Raw genomic sequence first — 15,930 nt, 5'->3', positions numbered from 1 at the left:
GCATTTCCCTGATGACTAAGGATGTCGAACATTTCTTTAGGTGCTTCTCAGCCATTCGGTGTTCCTAACTAAACTTTTTATATATAACATGTCAGCTTGTACAATTCATTTTCTAGTTTGTTAAAAGTGTCAATCACAGGAGTTGAAGAGATAGATCAGGAGTAAGAGTCTTGCTGTTCTTGCAGAGGGATTGAGCTCTGTTCCCTGAACTCCCAGGGCAGATCACAATCACGGTGAGTCCGTTTTCAGGGAATGTGATGTTTTCTTCTGGTCTCCATGGGCTGCTGTCTACATGTAGTGCATATGTCCTCAAATAGCCATAGGCACATACACATCAATGACAGGGAGTATACTTTTAAATATTTTAACACAGGTAAGTAAGACACTTTGTCATGTGGCTTTCCTTATCTTTGAAGTTAATCATAAGCTTCATTTTCTTCTTTAATTTGTATGAATTGGAAAATTATAAACATTGAGACTTTTGCATAGCAGAAGCATAGTACACTCAATAGCTATTCTTTATTTGATGTTTGTTACTGTTGCCTACTAATTCTTGTTGGATTTGATGTATAATCATTTTGTGAAGGATTTTGCATAGGTGTTCATGAGAAGTAGTTTATAGTTTATTATCTTTCTAGTACCTCTGCCTGCTTTTCATACCAGAATATTCCCAGGCCTTCAAATAGAGGAGGTAGGGAGTCTTTCTTCCTCTGTTTGCTCTTTGTAACTAGTGTGGGGTATGATTTGTATGTATTATTTCTTTCTGAAATAGATGATGCAATTCATTGAGGAAGCTTCTGAAACTAACTTAATCAATGTGAATGGTTTCCAATTAAAATTTAATTTTATTAAAAAGAACAGATCTTTTTTTTTTTTTTAGAAACTTGGTGTGTATGTATGTCTGTGTCTGTGTGTGTGTGTGTGTGTGTGTGTGTGTGTGAGTGTGTGTGTTAATAGTGGTAATCTGTTGCTTTAAAAGGGCCATGTGCATTCTATCTGATGTGTCATATAGCACGGACAGTGTCAAATGGATCTACTTGTCACTATCCTTACTTTTCTAAAACAACTTCTGTTACCTGTATTTGTATTAAATCTTGAGGTTACTTAGTCAGTTTATTAGACTTTTCAAAAGTAACCTTTGATTTTGTATTTCTCCATCATTTGTACTTACCTGTTATCTGGGCACAAATACATTAGTAAGAGGAAGCCAGGATACAGAAAAGCCACCTGTCTTTTTAACAGGAACATCACGTTTAATGTTGAATTGGACTTCCATCCCATAGTAGGACTCTGGTTCCTTAGCTCCAGCAATTAAAGTTCACAGGCTAGTCATGATGGGTATGTTTTTCTCTGAGTTTGGAATTTTTTAAAGTTCTCATTTTTCTACTGCTCCAGGGTATAATTGGTTCTTTTCATAGATTTGTGAATAGAGAATAGATGCTTTTCTCTCTGCCAAGCCTCCTGCTTGTACTTTTCAATTATGATTATATCCAAAAGCTACAACTCTTTCTCTAAGCATTGCTTTTACACACATTACGATGCTTTGGTTTTTTTAAGCTCAAAGCATTATTCTCTTAGTTCATATACGTTTCCTAATCTCTAGTGGCTTCCTTTACAAATGTTTTAGAAATTTTCAAATCTACACAGTCTATGATTACTTATTTCAACTTTAACAATGGCCTGAAGAATATACTTTCTACAGTTTTTAAAAAATTACGTTTGGGGCTTATTTGCTGAGCCCTTGCAAGACTCACAGTAAGTATTTTAAATATCATTGCAAATGAAATGTATCAATATTTCTAACGTTGTATAATGTAGTTAGTTCAGGTATATGACCAAGACTGAAATCTTTATGTGGATATGCACTCAGGACTGATGTGCCTATCTTGATGTGTTCTTTTATTACTCCCAACACACATTTTTCTTTGTATTCACTTAGATTTATATTGTCTTAAAACACTCTTGGCCTGGCAATGGTAAAGGCACAGAAGGTTTATTATGCTAAGTGTTTGCAAGTGTGTCTTTTCGTACTCTGCTGCTTTCAACCCATGGTCTGTTTCTCCTGTGTTTCACGTGACTGTTATTCAGTACGCTTTCTTTTTCTTTATACTCAGCCCTACAGGCTGACAGCCTCCCTATTAATTACCATTTTAGACCATTTACATTTAATGTACTGGTTGGAATCATGTGATCTAAATATACACAAGGGCTTTATTTTATGTATTCATTTTTAAAATGTCTTCATCCTGCCTTTCCTTATTTTGGTTGGATTAGGCAACATTTTATTTATTTAATTCAAGGTTTTATTTTACCTCCTCTATTACTTTTTTATCTGAGTGAGTGTGTGTGTGTGTGTGTGTGTGTGTGATTGGTGGCTATTATAGATTGGAGAGTAATATATTACAACCCATATTCAAATAAATGTATAAATTGTTACTAGTTTTCACAGTGCTGTTACTTTTGTATTACAAGCCATTGTTATTTGTACATTTATTTTGTTATAATTCTCAGATATATTACTACTCTTTCTTTATATAGTGAAAGTTTCTCAAAGATAACCAGACACAGAACAAGAAGATATTATTAAGGAAGACTTGTATATTTTGCTCAGTTTCTAATGTTTCATATCTAATACCCACATTCCTTACCCCAAACCTATTGTCATTTCTACCGTGAAAAGTACTGTTTTGTTGACTACGTTGCGCTATAGCTAATTTATTCTTTTAGTGCACTGAAGGTTTACTTTTCCTGGGTATTTTTCTTCAGTGAGAAGAGAGTCACCTCATTACTGTTGGTGCTCTTGTTTATGTAGATACACCTTTATTCAAACTGCTTAACTTCATTTCAGCCTTTGTGACACTGGAGACAATCCAGGTCCTTCTACGGACTGGCTGGCTGAGTGCTCTGGCCCTTCCACAGCCCTCCCAGAGTTCCAAGACCTGCCTTATGTTTGGTTTTCAGTGTTTTTATATATGAAATATCCAGGCGTGGTTCAATTTTCTCTTCATTCTGTACTGCTTTTACTGATCCTCACATATCTCTGAACTATTACTTGCTTAAATTTGGGAAACTTTTTGATCTATTATTTTTCAAAGTACTTCATTTGCTTTATCTTTTCATTTACTTTGCAGCTACTATATATATGTATATATACATATATATATACATACACATATACATATATACATATATATATACACACACATATATGTATGAATGTATATGTGTTATTCTTTACTGACCTATAGATATCACTTCTCTCACACCTCCATCTTCCCTTATTCCACCTTCTCCCTTCTTCTGTTTTAAGATATGGTTTCATGTAGTCCAGGCTGGCCATGAACTTGCAATATGTCTGAAGATGGCCTTGAACTTCTGAATCTTCCTACCTAACCTTCTTCTATGCTGGGACTGTAGGCGTGCGCCACTACACCTAGTTTACGAAGTGTTGGAGACTGAACTCAAGGTTTTTACATACTAGGCAAGCTCTATACCTACTGAGCTATGTCCTCAGGCCCCCTCGTCCCTTACTCCCACCCATTATTCTTTATGGTAGAGTTTGGACATACTCTATTGTCTTAGCATCAATGACTCGTTCTGCTCTTGTCCTGAGTTGTTTAAAGAAAATAATGAATTCTCCATTTCTGATAATATATTTTACATTTCTATCATTTCCTTTTTGTTCTTCATCAAAGTTGAGACTTCTCAAAATTTCTCTCCATTCCTGTTGTAACTTTTCTAATAGAGCATTTCATATTTTTATTGCAAGTTTTTTAATAGTTCTGATAATCTTATCATTTGCAACATAGCATGATTCCAGAGATCTCTTTGTGTTTTACAGCAATGTCATGTGTTTTCAAATAATAGCAATTCTGTCTCTGCAGCATAGCTCAGCTACAGGCTTACAGGAACACCGATGCCCTTTGGCATAGGTGTTCTGTTGGTTCTACCTTGTCTTTAGCTTTGAGAGTGAAGCCACACTGCATCCAGTGAAGGGTAGAATGGTGAGGAGAGATTTCATGTCTTTTCTCACCTCAGAATGGTCACGTTGAACTATGCTCTTAGCATTCATTATATTATATGTGAAGATGTGAGACTGCTGAGGAGCAGGCAGGTCTGTTTTTTGGCTGGCTTTTTGTGAATCTATAATTTCTTCTGTCAGTCTTTTCATGGCTAGTTGAATGTTTCTGAAATCTTAGCTTGTTTATTTGTTTTGTTTACAATTTATTTCTTCTTCTAATGTTCTGGAAATCTCAGAAGCTGAGCCTCTTCTTCCCTATGAATGACTTCCTCTTCCTTAGGATTTTGTTTGACTAGACTTCTTCACCATTTCAACTGACTAGTGGTCTAAGAATGGAGGCAATCTAAAGTTTTTTTTTTTTTTTTTTTTACTTTGGCAGTCATCCCAAAGCAAAAGCCACTTTTGACTCCAGTTTCAAAGAACAAGAAAACAACTCCCCAAATATTTTAAAAGCAAGTCTGTTGTTTCTCTAATCTAGAAAAATAAATGGTGTATACTTGGTTTCCTCATCTTTGGGGAAGCAGTTGCATAAGATGCCCAACCAGATGAGTTTAAGGAATAGGCTCATCCAAGGGGAGACAGTGCCCTCAGTCCATATCAGAATACACACTTATTCATTACTAGGGTTCATTTTGCCTAATAATTGATTTTGTAAATGTTTATTGAGTTATTTTGCTAATTGTGAAATTTTGTTGGAGAGATGGTTGTGCTGAAGGGAGAGAAAAAGACCGTGAATATATTTGCACATACCCATGTGTAGAACACCTCCTTTTCAGGCAGGTGAAATGAAGACGACAGGTAGCATCTTTGTGTGTTTTTGCCATTTAGGTACTAGGATCTCTGTCAAGGCTGGGAGTGAGTGCATTCTGATCTAGATGACAAACACTGTCCAGGAACTCCATAGCTCCACTTTTTTACTCTACCCTGAGTTAAGCTGGTATTAGTTGACCATGTAGAGTGTTTTGGGGTGCTAGCTTAGATAAACACTCTGGCTAGGGAGACAGAAAGGAACAGTGGATGGAGATGGACCTCAGAGATGCCATGCTACATCTGCACAGTTATCAAGCCAACCACAGAAAGGTCTAAGTGAGAAACTTCAGGAAAAGACAAATTCAAGTTTCACAAGTAGAAAGGACTGAGCAGATAGATAGGGCAATATGTAACTACAGAAGGTGTGTTTTTTTTTTTAATTGAGTTTATCCTTTGAAAATGGCAGGTTTTGTGAAATTAATATTTCTAAACACTCCCAAGGAAATGCCATATTTAGCAGCCTTTGGAACCAGGGATTTATCTAAATTTCTTAATAAGATTTTTTGTGCCAATATATTTTAATTGAATTTAAATAAGAAATACTGATCATATAACAATGCCTGAACTTCACTAGACACTCATGTTGAAATAAATAATATAAAACTCTTGCTCTTAGGAATCCAACATACTAGCAGAAGAAATCATATGAACTAATAAATACATCAATGGCAGCATAGCTAAGTTCTCTTGGGGTGGACAATCTAATCTGATAGTTGAACTGGCTGTATGAAATATTCACAATTTGAGCCCATCATTAATAAGCTAGTAAGTTTATTATTTTAATGACCAATTATTCAATATTTGTTATGTCCCTCTAAAAGGTATGGGAATCACCCTCTAAAACATATGGGAATCACCCTAAGACTTTAATCTGAATCCTTCCACACTTTTCACCTTCTGTTCCTACCTTTGGGGTAAGAGCAAGGCAATTATTTGGAGGAGTGTTGTCATCTGTTTGAAAACAGTAAATTTTTTTGAACAAATGAAAAGTTGGACATTCACAGAATTTATTCATAGTACTCTAATTTTGATTACATAAACTAGCCACTTTAACTTGATTACTCAAGATTAAAAAATAAAATAACTATCAAGACCTAAAATGGACAAAAATAGAAAAGTAGATATTAAAGCCAGCATCTTTTCGTCAGTGTTGGTACTGGGTGTGCCTCGGCTCACAACAACCTACTGAAGCCCTTCCACATCTCACATGCAAAAGCTATCGCCTATATCAGTTACAGCATCCAACCTAAGTTTAATTTAATTCATTTGGTTAAATGGATTATTCACGACCTACAAAATTTACATTATGTGCCGGGTATAAATTGCCTCTTTCATCAGAAAATCTAAAATGATTGCTGTCCCACATTGGTTTTATTTTTACTAGTGGATCATGGGAATTAGAATTAATTTCACAGTGAATTTGTGCTTAGATTAGAGTTAAAATATCTTTTCGGGCAGGTGAAAAGAGATTTAGCATAAGCTAGAAGCAGAAAATGATAAAAAGTTCTGAGCAATGCATAGATTGCTGGATTTAAAAAAGAAGCTAATGACATGAGCTTCACTAGTGAACAACAGAGAAATAGACACCTACTTTTCTTACTGAAGATGAAAGAACACAGTAAATAACAATATGTTACTTTTACATTACTTAATAACATCAAACAGATGTGTGTGTATGTGTGTGTGTGTGTGTGTGAGAGAGAGAGAGAGAAAGAGAGAGAGAGAGAGAGAGAGAGGGAGGGAGGGAGGGAGGGAGAGAGAGAGAGGGAAAACAGTCAACTGTCTTTCAAAGAACACTTCTTGGGATTCCAGGGCAACCTGAAAAGGCCAGAGCTGCTCATTCAACATGGCTGGAAAGTAATAGGTGATGTCTCTAGTTTTGAGAGTAAATAGATAGTGAATCAGGAACTGCAGATAAAATACACAGAGGTCTCTGCTTTAGAAAGATAACTTTGTAGAAGGCGGAAAGGGCCTTAGGAGAAAACCATCTTACCCACTGGTTTTTATTTACTTAAATTGACATATAACTAAAATATGAATATTAGTGTATGATACATGTCACAATTATGCATAATCTCTTCTAGCTATATTATATACTATGATACATGATCTCTATTGTTTAGATTTTATTGGACTTCAGATGTACTTTTTAAAACTAATTAGAAGATTTTAAAAAGATTTTAAAAGTTTACTTACTATTATTTCTAAAAGATAAATACTAATGGAACTTTCCACCACTTTAATCTTAGTAGCTGCATTAAAATCCATGGATACACCATCAATTTCTGTCCAGAATTAAATAGAACTGATTTAATTATATTTTCACCTGCCTGAAAAGATATTTTAACTCTAATCTCATGTGTGTGGAAGCTATTACATTTCACAAAAGATAATCTCTATGAATCTGGCTTTTGTAATTGTTTAAGTAAGAGTGGAAGGTTCCTAAGGATTAATAATTAGACATTTCAGGGTCTTTAGAGTAGGGTAAATCATTTAAATAAATATTTAAATGTACAGTAGATAACAAATGCTTTGCAAGTCCACAGTCCAAGGGAAGAGTTAAATCTAAACGGCAGTTAAGAGCCCAAGGCACCTACCAAGCAGGTTCAGCTTCTTTCCCTCCAATATCACTAAAATATGAGAAAGTTGTTCCAGTACAAATAGCAAATGGCATTGCCAATATAAGTGAGGTTGACATTTTGAATTATTGATAGAAGACATAATTTTACTGGTAGATAATCCAGACTGGAGATAACCAGGAAGGGCAAGTATGCTTAAAGCAGATTTCTGAGATATGGTGGGAAAGGCTCCAGTTTCAGAAAAGAGGGGAAAGGAGAGAGGAGGAAGGGAGTTTGTACAGTAGTAATCAAGATCTTTACCTGGTCTATGAGCTAAAAGGATGACTGGCTCCCTAGAGCCTCAGCACTGGGGAATGACAGCAACGGAGTTTAGTCCCTTGCTCAAAACAAAGAGCATTTTTTGTAAAGTTATCAAGTAGAGGACACAAGTTGGGCTAGCATAGTGATTGTGACATTAGTCACTTGAGAGAGCAGATTTTTCTTCCAGGCATGTTGAGGCTCTATGCTTATGCAGGAACACTTAAAAAGAATTAATTCACAAATTAAAGGGGGAAGCACATGAAAAACCATTTCCTGAGCAAGACTGGCCTTTGAGCAGTCTGCCCACTTCCTCCCTAGCCATACATCTTAAATGATTCTTAGCGCTTGCTTATTTCCTGACAAAGATTAATTGCTTGGCAAAACTTTAGTTAGCTCTAAACCTTCTTATGGACCCATCTGTGATTTCCTTGTAAAACCCAGTGTCTATTGAGTAGTTTCAACAGAGACTCCTCTTCTTTATTTCTGATCAATATGGGCATCAAATAAGGGTCCTTACCCTCCACCCCAGCTTTTATATGGTTACTTTCTGGTATTTTCAGTAAGAATCCTGTTATGTTGGTTTAGCCAGCAACCATCTTGTCCTGCTACCATTCTTCCTTTTAGAGTTTTCTGTTCCATCACCAGCCTGTTCCTTGGCTATAGTTTTGTCTATCCTGTGTGCAGAGTAAATTCAGTCCTTCCTCCCCACTGTAAAGACTTTGCCACAGCAGTCTCCTTACCTTTTGTAAACTAGGCTAGAATAGAGCCCTCAGTGACTCTGGAGCTGGTCCAAGGGCAGAGAAGGAGAGAACACAGAATGCTCAGTCTTAAACAGCACATCTATGTTAACTCCATCCTACCGAGGCTCAGAGATCACTGTGAAAGCAGGAGAAGAAAGATTGGTAGCGCCAAAGGTAGTAGATGTCCAAAGGGAAACAGTGTTTTTCAGATGCTGCAGGGCGGTGGAACAGATGTGAACTCTCTGTAGTTGTGACACACATACAAGACCTGCCTGAAATATGTCAAGCCAGACAAAAACCCAGCATAGAGGGAAGAAGCAGGCATGAAGTCCCGGATCTGAGAGGAGTACGGATAGAGTGCTAATACAGTGAACGGTTTTCGTAAAGGACTTATTAAAAAAAAAATCAAATCAAAACAAAACTATTACAACAACAACCACAAGTGCTAAGAGTAAAGACAACAATTGATCACATTTTCAAAGAGATTAGGGTCTACACCGGTTATCTTACAAAACAAGTAAACAAACCTTAAATGACAACTATTTAAAAACCAAGCAAGCATTTTTACAATAAATATCTTTTCAGAAAGCAACTGAAATGAAAAAGCAATAAAAATGTTTACACACTATATTAATAAAATGTTAAATATAAAATAGATAAAGTTATAAAACAGAATAAGAATTTGAGAAATGTGAGTCTGATTTGATAATTAATAAAAAGGCCAATTCAGTAACTGATAGTTACATAATTTTTGAAATAATGCAAACAAAAGACAACATAGGAGTGATTTAATATTTAAAAAAATATGAAAATTCCTATTAATTAAAGAAAGGCAGAGCAAGGCATTAGATATACAGAACCAAGAAACTGGTAACATTTGGAACTCAAATGCAACCAGAGAATTGCAAATGATTCCAGAAGGAAATGCAAACAGACTAGTAAAGAGGGCTAATTAATGATTTAACAATAATAAGCCAGGAGAGAAAGGCAGTGGTTCTTGACTCTGATGCTTGAGAGGAAAAAAAATTCTCTAAACAAAATATTGCAATGAATCAGACAAAGACTGGCTTAAGTAAAAAATGGTGCCAGCACCCTATGCAGCCAGGCATGTGCTCTGCTGCAGAGACACACCCCCAGACCAAGGCTGCCAGAGCTCTGTGCATGTTAGGCAAGTACTCTCACCACTGAGCTACCCTGCTAGCCCTTAGCTGCTAACCCACTGAAATGGAAGTAAGTACTGACCACAGGGACTTCGGAGATGCTTCACAGATATGACAGAGCTCTCTAGTCCTTCTGTTGACTCAGTAATAGACATTTGCCTTATATGTAGGGAAAATCAGAGATAGCCAGGTATGGTATCACATGCCTAGGAGTCTAGCATTCAGGAGACTGAGGCAGGAGGATCATACTTTGAGGCTAAGCTGAAAAACATAGCAAGTTTGGAAACATTATTCAGTACACAGTGACATCCTTATTCTAAGTTAATAAAAAAAGAGAAAGGTTTGAAAAGCAAAACAAACAAAAAACAAACAAACATACAAACAAAAAAAACCATCCTAAATATGTTGTTATTAATTTATATATTGCAGTTCACCCAAGATTTTACCTTTCTTGGTTGTTGTTTAAGTTTTCTTTTTAGTCTCTTCCCATTATTTTATTTGATTCAAGCAAGCACTTTCCACTCTTGAGAGATATCCAACTCCCTGCAGTTCACAGACCATTGAATGTGACTAAACAGATAAATATATTTAGCTTCTCAGCAAAAGAGGAAAACACAGTAGCTTGCATGTTTTTCAGACAACCAAATAAAAATAACGCACTCCGCCAACTTTTACATGACAGGCTAGTCGCTTCCGAGCAGAACTTGTACTCTATAATTTTAATGATTTAATTGCTTAGATAGAAGGATGCTATTTATGGAGAAATATGATCAACTGAGACCTCGTGAAAAATGAAATCTTCGCTACTTAAGTTTTCTATCAATGGGTGAAAAGAAATGATAAGCAGAGATTAAGGGGGGACCTTATGGGAAAGGCGGACGAATACTGACTTAATGGACAATTACAGCAGCTTCATTTCCCAGTCAGATGTTTCTAAGGTAAAGCAGGGTGATAGATTCGGAAGCACTATGCTGAGCTTCACTGTTTCATTCTCGAGGTCCATGGATGGACACGGATTATTTTTAGAGAAAGACGCTTTAGACCGATGACACAAAGCTGTGGCAGATCTGTGAGTCAGGAAGTGGATGAGCAAGCCTGACAGAGCACGCTGTGCTGTAGGACTTCATGCAGGCTATTTTAAGGATGGTGGTGTCAGAATGCGCGCCGATGACAACCTCGAGGAGGAGTAGTAAACAAGTGAGAGTTTCCAAAATGGAGCTGCTTTCCACATTCTGCTGTTATACCTTCCTTTCAAATTCTTCTTATCCTACTATTTAGAAAATTGTGCTATGGTTTAAAAATACAATTTGTATTTGGGTCAGGAAAAATCATTTTTAAATACTGATTATATATAATATATATTATATCTATATGTATATTTACATGTCTAGATACAAAATTTGGAGTGAAATAGGTTATTTGTGGCCCTTTGTACATAGGTACCTTGACTTGGCCTTGTTAAAATTGAGTCTCTTTAGTGGCATGAATTGGCTGTGACCATTAAAAAAGAAGGAAGACCTGGGAAGTGGCTATTGGGCAAAATGCTCACCTCACAAGAATGGCAATGGGAATTCCAATCTCTGGACCCCTGTGAAACCTGGCAACACTGCTTGCATCTTTAGCCCCAGTGCTCCTATGGTGGGAGGAAAACTGGAGACAGAACCCTTAAAAGCTTATATGCTGGCCACCTGGCAGATTCAGTGGTGAGCAACAGAGACCCTATCCCAAACTAAGTAGAAGGTGTGGGCTGATGTCTGGAGATTTCTTCTGGCCTCCACATGATATGCACATATCTGCTCTTTCTCTCTGTCTTTGTCTATCTGTCTGTCTGTCTGTCTGTCTGTCTGTCTGTCTGTCTGTCTGTCTGTCTGTCTCTGTCTCTATCTCTCTCTCTCTCACACACACACACAAACACACACACACATCTATGTATCTTCATCATGTATACACATAAAGAAAAATAAAGCAGTCACAGAAGTACACTGCATAGCCAGCTCTTATTCTAGAAGTGAAGAATACAGTCATGAAAACCCTGATCATAAAAAACTCTTGAAATCTTCCCAGATGCCATTTTCTTTGTATTTAAGAATAATAATACTAACAACAACCACAACAAGACCAAAACAAGAAAACAACAAGAACAACAACAAAATTATCAAATACTCAGGGTAGTTAGAGTAATGGTAAAATATTTACATAAAACATTTGATTCTGAGAAAAGACCATAATGGTTTCTATGGTAAAGATCAATCACTAATGTAAGAAATGTTGGATTTTTATATTGAGATGTAGTGCTGTTTCCAGGTTACTATGTCTTATTTAGTATTTTATCTTTTTCTAACTGACACCACGTTTCAAACTTGCAATGTTGCACAGTTTTATTAATTCTTAATAAGTGTCTTGAAGAAATGATTTTATGTATGTAGTGACTGTTAGTGTGTCCACTTCATGGTCAAGGAGTTGATGGAAAATTAAAGTCGAATCATTTAAAAAAAATAGTTCTCAAACTGATGGAATAATTTAGCAGTTTTTGTTTTGATTTAATGCATCAATTAAATATATCTGGCCATTTATAAGTTAGTAGAGCCAGCTGTGCTGTGGCAGTTAGTATGTTTTCTAGAGAGAGCTATGAAGGCCTATAGGAAGCCTGGGAGACAGGGCTGGTCACAGCCATGTGGTTTATGTGGGAGATAAACTTGCTGATAAATTAAATGCACAGTGGTGTCTGAACAGAACAGAGAGGTAGTGGGCTAGACAGGAAATTTCTTCCAATTATCTAGTGGTAATGAGCTGGACAGGAAAGCATACCAAGAGGTGGAGTAGCGTCCACACCCTCAGTAAAGGTTCAGTGGCTGCATGCTAGACCAATGGCCCTTTATCTAGTAAGTTTTACTGTACCAAATTCCTGCAGGGAGGAGGTCTTAAAGGTTAGACTAAATAAGAAATTACATCATTAGCTCAGCTTGCCTTATTCTTAGAAGACCAACACTTGAAGAAAGAAAATATAAGACTTGGCATCTGTACAGGAAGCAGGTTATCTTCCAGATAACACTAGTTTGCCCAAATTCCCAGTATACATGGGAGGGAGGCCATGGCTCTCCAGACAGCCTTTATCTGTCCTTCTGGTTGTATGCTTTCAATTGTCCTCTTGACTTGGCAAGCTTCTGGGCCATGGAAAGGAGGGGTGTGGGTTTCAGAGACACTACTTTAAATGTCTTAAGATTTTTTTATTTTACATATGTATATGTGTCCATGCATGTGTGTATATAAGGTGCATGCAGGTCCCTATCGAGAACAGAAGAAGATGTCAGACTGCCTGGAAGAATTGTGAGGTGTCTGTTATGGGTGGTACCTGTGTCCTCTTGAAGTGTCCTTAACAGCTAAGCCACCACTCCAAGGCCTCTACATTTTCTTGTTTTCTTAGTCATCATAAAAGGTTATAATTTGTCTAAGTGTTTAAAAATGAGAGAGTCTAATCTATCTTCTGAGAGCGCTAAGAAAATCTAACCTTATATCAAAAGGAATGGGACCTTTTCTACCAAAAGTCAGATGCACTCTGCTTTCCTGGTCCTCTGCTGCCTTTTGTTACCATCTCCTTTCTAAATGCAAGGAGGCCACCCACTTTGCAAGTCTCCAAGGTACCTTGACTGGTCCAAAGGCATTCCATTTCACTTTTAATTTTATTTTGACCGTGAAACCCGTATTTACTAACCTTTTGAAATGTTATGCATTATTCATTGCTCTGCATTTGCACAGCTGTCTAAATGCTTATATAGGTATTTGTGTATCTACTATCTAAATACTAGTATACCTGGGACAGCCAGGACCAAGTCTTCTTTGATCCTACTTCTCAATCTACGGAAACACATGTTAAAGGAAAAAGAAACTCATAGCTGTGCTCATAGTGTGGGATCATTTCCAAGTTCAGAGAGCCTTAATGGTGCTCATGACCGGCTGTCAGAGTCACTGGAACAAAGCAGGATTGGATTCTAAAGAATGAGAGACAGTTATGTGAAACTGGGATTTCTATTTTCTTAGACTTTACAGTGTCTTGAATGTTTTACCCAAATATGCCAAAGTAAAGGAAGGAGGGTGTAAATCTTTTACCTACTAATGTATTCTGAATTTATGTCATTTGCTGTTTTTCCAAAGTGTCTGAAATTTTCCAGTGGTAGAGCCATTCATCAGCATCTGAAGAGACAAATGTACTTTAAGAAAAAGAAAACCACTGTACAGTTTTCCTCCACTAATTCTCAGGGAAAAGAGGCTTGCAGTCTGCAGAGAATAGCCAGAACGGAGAACACATCCATTCACGTTTTGTGAAAGCAAGAGAATGTAGCATTTTGGCTTTGAGGGACTGGTGATTGCTCTTGAAATAGACTTAAAAACCCTTGAGCTGCTCTGTGCTCAAAGGATCACCCTGTAGGTGTTGGGATAAAAATTACATAAGAAAAGCTATGTAAGAAGGGACTACCTTCTTTCTCAGCTGTACGATTCTGGCTTCTCTCTAAGTAAACAACACGACCTCATCAGTACCATATTAATAATATAACTGTAACCATACTAAAGAGACATTCATAAGAAAGGTAACTGCCACCTCATTTGAAGGCTAATTCCAACATCTAATTCTTACTGGTGTCATCTAGGTAGTTATCTATCATTAACTGCATCAAGTTTGGACAGTCTTTCACTATTCTCTGTATGGACTATTTCCAATCTAGGATGTCTTCCAGTCACTTGGGAATAACAGAACCTTAAAGTATCATTTATTTCTACCTATCTCAATGGGATTATCTCTTCACCAGTCAGTCTGTAAACTTGCTGTGAACACAGCATGGTATGCTGACTTGGTATTCAGAATAAGACCCTGGTTTGAGAGGATGTGTAAATCCATGGGATATAAATGATAAGCAGGGGAAATGACAAATTCTACTACCACCTCTACAATTACATAATTTGGTGTAACATTTTTCTCATTAGAATGCTCTTACAAATTACATCCTGGGATGGTTTCTGTGTATTTTCCTTTTTACAGTGTTTTGATAATTCAAATTTCTAACAAAATTCATTCATAGGAATAAACTAGTTAATTCTAATTATAAGGCCTCAATTGCTATCTAAAGAAAACACTTGAATTCAAAAATTGACAAGAAACTCTATTTAAGATACACACATATCCCACCCCTGATCAGAACAGAAGCTTTTATATCTCAAATATGAATATAATCTTAATTATTCAATTAATTTAATTAATTAAATATAGTAGTAATCTCAGCTTCCACTGTTTTGAAGGTCGGTACTTTTGTTTTTTTCCCTCTGAAAAGCCTTTTGCATTAGTAGTATCAGCTTATGACTATTTCAGTAATAAACTTTTTGTAGAAACAATATGTTATTGTCCCTTTGAGTGCTTTATTAACATAATATTACAACCTTTATTAAAAACGAGTAACCACCAGCACCCATTGTGTGCATTGACTTCACATCCCTCTGATTCGGTGTACATTTCAGCCTTCTTACTGCTCTATGTACTTCATGCTTAGATGTGCGTGGGTTTATTTCACAATCCACTTGTCCAATTATATGGCTACACAAACTTTCAACTCAACTGAGAAGGAAAATTGACCTGGCCAAATTATTTTTGGGAAGTGGGAGAATAGAAAAAAAACAATGAATAGAAATTTTTTAGAGATTTAGTTTCAAAGCAGAAGGAGAGTGAGTGGGTCGATCCTCATCATGACTCAATGATACAAGATTCTTCAAAGGTAGCCAACTATTGATTGGGAATTTTCTTTTGAAAGATGAAATTATTCTAAACTGTTTTTAAAAAGACATTTGTGCACTAAGCTTAATGTTAAGAACAGATAGTTTCATTTAATACTTAGAACAGATACCTTCTGGAATGTAGGACAGAGCATTTAAGAAGTCGTATTACTATTTGGAGAAAGTTTAGAAGTTTCACATTCTGTTCTACTGTTAAAGATCAATTAGCTTTGGCGGATGATGGCTCGCTTTTTTTTTTTTTTTATTTTTTATTTTTTTTTTGGCACCTCTTCAGTACCAAGGACCAGTAGGCAATCCTGACAAAGGTGAGCAAAGGATAAATGTGCTCCCTGCATTTATGAGTTGGGGTGAAGGTTAGAGGGATGAAGGGAGAGAGAGAGGGAAGGAGGGAGAGAGGGAGAAAAAGAAGGTGTAGAGGTATAGGGCGGGGAGAAGGGTAAAGGGATGCATCCTAATGAGAGGGAGGAGGAAAGAGAGGGAGGGGGGAGAGAGAGGAGGAGGAGGAGGAGAGAGAGAGAGAGAGAGAGAGAGAGAGAGAG

This window comes from Mastomys coucha, unplaced genomic scaffold (genome assembly GCF_008632895.1).
Source record: "Mastomys coucha isolate ucsf_1 unplaced genomic scaffold, UCSF_Mcou_1 pScaffold23, whole genome shotgun sequence".
Classification (NCBI taxonomy): Eukaryota; Metazoa; Chordata; class Mammalia; order Rodentia; family Muridae; genus Mastomys; species Mastomys coucha.
Note: the sequence above shows the minus strand (reverse complement) of the source record.